The following is a 5,399-nucleotide window of genomic DNA, read 5'->3' on the forward strand; positions in this document are numbered from 1 at the left end:
TCCTCCCCCCATTTGCCTCACCATCTCACATAGACCATTTGTCATAGCCTACTCCTTCCTTACTGTGCTCCCTGTCACCCCCCTCTGTCATAACCAATAACCACATTAAACTTTTGTCAAAATGCCACCCCCTGCTCAAGAATCTTCAATGGCTCCCCATTGCTTAAGACACAAAATCTAAACTCCTTAGCTCAGCATAGGCCTCCAACCAGGATCTGATTCCCACCATGTCCCACCATCAGCCTGCATTTCAGCCAAATCAAACCCGTTCTGGGTCTCTAAAGAAGCTGGGATTTCCCCTCCTCCAGGCCTCGATGTATGCTGATCCCTCGATCTAGGATACCTTTTTCTCTAACTTTAACCCATTGAACTTCTACATATCCTTCAAAGCATAATGTCTACACACCTCTCCCCACAAAGCCTCCTAGCTTTTCTAACAGTGTGAATCTCTTCCTCTGGGCTCCCGTGGCAACAAAACCTGGCTCTTGCACTGTGGTCTTGTGGCCATCTCTTTAAGCCTCAGTTTTCCATCTGTAAAGGGGGTGTTATAGTAGTAGCTACCTCATGGGTTGTTGAGAGGATTAAAATATACCATAAAGTGCCTCGCATTAGAGGCTTTCCATACAATGGCTTTCATCGTGATTACTTCCTATATGGCCTATGTTATATCCAGCCTCATGTTTTGGACACATGTCTCATCACCCCCAGTAGCATGTGAGTTCCTTAGACTGGGGACGAGCCTGATTGGTCTTTGTATTCCTACATCACTAAAGGTAGCATCTTGCACGTTGTGAGTTTTTAAAAAATGCTTATTGAATTCTGCTCAGCTGAACAGCCTCAGAACAGAAGAAATGCACAAGCTGTCCTTGGAGACGAGGAAGGAAGGGGTGGGCAGACACAGAAGGCAGTTTCATTTAGTCCTCCTAACAGCCCCACTTGCAGAAGGGGAAACTGAGGTTCAGGGAGGCCTTTCAAAGCCAAGCAGCTCATGAGAGGCTGAGTTGTGATCCAAGAAACATTTCTCCAAAGGGATATGAGGTGTTTGCCCAATCAATGTCCTGTCACATCCCCAGCTGCTTTTCTAGAACAGCGGTCCCTTGTCCTGGTGGAGCCTAAGAATCACCTGGGGGAGATATTAAACGATTACAAAGCCCGGGCGCCCGTTCAGAGACGCTGATTTAATTGCTCTGGGATTTAATCTGCCTGATACGCCACATAGTTTAAAGTTCCCCCAAGTCATTTTAATGGGCAGCCAGCGTTGCTAGAACAGTGGTTCTCAAAGTGTGGGCCCTGTGCCAACAACACGCTTCAGAAAAGACTCGGTATAAATACACCCCAGACCCATTGATCCTGAAGCTCTGGGCGGGGCCCAGCCATCTGCATTTTAACTAGCCCTCCCAGGAATTCTGATAATGCCAGAGTTTGAGAACCACTGACCAGAAGATTACAGTTGGCAAAACCTTAGAGGTCATGTGGTCTGACCTTCCCATCTTGTAGGCACAGAGATGATTTGGGGCTTGACCAAGTTCAACACAGATTAATGGCAGGCTGGACCCCGAGCCCAGGTGCCAACTGCTAGCACAGAACTCCTTCTTGCTGAAGGCACCAGCTAGGGCTGGACAGCCCCTAACTGGGTTTCCGGCCTCAGCAGGCCTGGGCTTCTGAGTCAGCCCTGAGCCTACAGCAGAGGTCACTGGGTCACCAGCTGCACACCTGGATGAAGGGCATGGTGTCAGGCAGCAGTCAGTGCAGAGAACAACGAACTGGAGTAGACTGGCACCACACCTGGCATTACAAGACCTTGCCAAACATCCCTGGAGGCAAAATAATCAGGACAGAGGGGTGCCCCGGGGCCACAGGTCAGCAGGAACACAGTTGAAACGGTCATAGTCTGTGCCTTTCCCCTCATCGACCCCGTCTGCCTCCCGCTGAGCTTAGAGATGGTACTTGTCACATAGTAGGTGTTCAGTAAAAGTTCAATGAATGAGTGAATAGCGGTCAGTTTCCTCTTCTTTGCAATAAGAACGTTAGGTCAGATGCCCTCTAAGGCTCCCTCTGATTCCACATTTCTAAGCTAGATGAATCCCACTCCAGGTGACTCAGGTGCCTTCTAGCCCATATGTAGTTCTTATACAAATTAGAAAAAGGTGCCTCCTCCAGGCAGAGGCAACCCTTCTCTAAGGCTCATGAGGGTGGGGGGTCAGCAAAGGCTGGATTTACTTAGCTAGTCCCTTGAGCAGTAAGCAACCTGTACAATCATACAGGGCAGCCCTTTGTGACCTCACCTTGTCCTTGAAGAATGTACCATAGGATAGTTTTACAAGGAGCAGTAGTGATGAACAGTAGGGTGTGATCATTATACCAGGTTGGGCCAAGCTGAGGGTGTGGCCAGAAAAGAAACAACCAGAGTGGACCAGAAGCTTTTAACCATAGTGAGGACAATTCTTGTAGTCCCCACCCCATGCAGGCACTGGATTGGCCCTGTAACTTCAAGAGCCCATTTTAGCCAGATCACAATCCTATGTGATGATAGCACTGTTAGCGTCATTTGTAAAGGAGGAAACTGAGGCTGGGAGGACCTAACTAGCTTAAAGACACCTGGGCAAGGAAGTACCATATCTTGCACCGGAACTAAGTCAGCTTGACGATTTGCTCTCAGATACGGCAGCAGAATGAAAATAATCGTAGCTGTGATCTCCAAGGATGCCCCCTGTGAGGTAACCAGGGCAGGGTTTTGGTTACGTTTTACAGGTGACAGAACTAAAGCTCAGAGACTTTCAGTGATTTGCCCAAAGTCACAGACTAGTAAGAGGCAGAGCCTAAACTGAAAAACATATCTGGGTCTTTGAACAACTAGTGCTTTGATCTTTTTATGGCACCCTGTTGTCTTCTTAAGGCATGGCTGGAATGTGCTATAGTAGGCTCGCTCATCTAGTCATCGATCCATCTAACACCATCATCCTCATCCTTTCCTTGTCTTCATTATCTGCTCCATCACCTCCATCCCCATCACCTCCATCATCTCCTCCATCATCATTTCTGTCATATCTATCAGCCTCAGCATCATCTCCCAAGCTCATGCTTCTCCTTCTCTCTAGATGTTTATCAGGCCCCTTGGCCTGGGTGTGCCGTGGTCCAGATGGACATACAAGGGCAACGCAACTGCCTTTTGCCTTGCCCTTTGGACAGGACTTTAAAGGTATCTCCTCCATCATCTGTCACATCTAATCCTCCCACACCCCCAGGAAACATGCAGACCAAAACATTACGTGGAAGAGAAGCTGAGGCAGGAGAGGTTCAATGGCGATGGAAAAACAATGGGCCTTCTAGGCTGATAGGTATCAACTGCTTCCCTGACGCCGGGCTCAGGTTGGGGAGGTAGGCACTGTTCTAAGCATGCTGCACAATTAATTAATCCATTTAACTTTGTCAACAACCCTATGAGGAGTTTTATTATCTCCATTTTCCAGACAGGGAGACTGAGGCTCAGAGAGGTGAAGTAACTGGGCCGAGGTCACTTAGCTCTGATCGGTGGAGCTGGGATCCTGAGTCTGTCTGGGACTCTGAAACCAGTGCTCTTGCCATTATGGGAAGTCGCTCCTGGTGCAGCATTCTGACTGCTCTAACCCCTCTGGGGTTAACACCTCCTGGGCCAAGCTGAGGGTGTGATTCTGACCAGGAATCTGGCCCGGTTTAACCACAGGCTGCCAAAGACCCTGGGAGTTAGCCCAACTCTCTGGATTCTGACAGCCAGCTGAACCGCTGGCCTGGCACCTCTTGTTTACAGAGAAGTGCCTGCGAACTCTCAAGTCAAGAGAAACGAAGGGAGGCCAGACTCACAGTCTCAGCTGAACACTATGCGACTCAGTGGCCTAGCCCCGGGTCCACCTCCGTCTCTGGCATTACTCCCCATGAGCAATGGGTGGAGAGGCGCCTTGACTTTCACTTACGCCCCCGGCACCCTCTCCCCACACCCCATCACCACTGTCTACTCTTTCATTTACCCTCATGAGGTGTGGCAGAAAGGGCAGAAGCTTGGCCGCCAAACTCTCTTGCATTCAAGTCCTGGCTCTGCCTCTCACCTTATCTTGGCCTTGGACAAGCTAGTTCTCTCTGAGCCTCATTTGCCTCATCTGTCAAATGGACTCTTGTAAAGACTCACTCATATCATCATTCAGTCATTCAACAAACACTTAGAGAGCACTGGGCAAGGAGCCTATTATCTAGCAGAGAAGGCAAGAGACCAACATTTGAGGAATGCGCTGGAGTTAACCAGAGAAAGAGTGTTTCAAGCAGAGGGAACAGGACATACAAAAGTCTGCATAAGAGTGGGCCGTTTGAAGAACTGAAATACATCCATATTGACTGGGACGCAGGGAAAATAGTACAAGATGAGGCTCAGAAGAAAAGCAGGGACCAGACATGCCTAGTACCACTTGGCACACAGTAGGCACTCAGTCAATGTGAGTTGTCTTCCCCTGAGCCCAGAGCTGAACCCTGACCGCCAGGTGCAGGCTGGTCCTCGCCGAGTGTGGGGAGTCGTTTCCTCTCTTGGTCAGCACTCGGCACTTCTGCTAATGCCACATAATACAGTGGGCTCATTACCTTGAAGTGCTGAGCCGGGAAAGCAGGGGGTAGAGGTTTGCCAGCTATCTTGGATATGCCAGAAATAGAGTCCAATGTTCCAGGATGCTAATGACCATGGCCTTGGTGTATTTCTCCTTCCTTTTAGTGGTCTCCAGCCAATGGGGTTGTTTGAAGAAGAGGAAAGCAGGGTAATGGAAGAGAGGCAGAGCCAGCTGTGCAGAACCCCAGCTCCAGCCCTGTGCCGATGGGCGCTGAGCCTCGCTTTATGCACCAAACATGCTTCCATAACGTTGTGCATTTATCAAATTTGTGTAAATCACATCTTATTTTCCTTCTGGGTTCCATGATCCCTAGCGACTTCCTATGGAAGTCTGTCTGCCAGTACGGCCACCCACGATTCCTCCCATCAAGAGATGGAGTTTATTTCTTCCCTGCTGGAGTTGGGGATACTGTGTGACTTGCTTTGGCCAACAGAATGTGGCAGAAGTGACACCATGCCAGTTCCAACCCTGGGCCTCAAGATGTCTCTGCTATCAGTCTCAGAATCCAGCCACCACGACTGTCGAAGAAAGAGAGACCAGGTGAGAAGGGCCACAAGGAGGACAACATGCCATGTGGAGGGGGGGTGACACACCTTTCTATAACCATCCAGCCACCAGCTGCATGGGCTGCCTGTGTGTTCAGCCACGACCAGGTGGAATAGGAGCCCTTACCCTAGAAGCACGAGAAATTGTAGAACCCTTGTGATTTTAAACCACCGAGTTTTGAGATGGCTTGTTACATAACAAAAGACAACAGAAACAGACTCATTG

This window comes from Rhinolophus hipposideros, assembly GCF_964194185.1.
Source record: "Rhinolophus hipposideros genome assembly, chromosome: 9".
NCBI classification, from domain to species: domain Eukaryota; kingdom Metazoa; phylum Chordata; class Mammalia; order Chiroptera; family Rhinolophidae; genus Rhinolophus; species Rhinolophus hipposideros.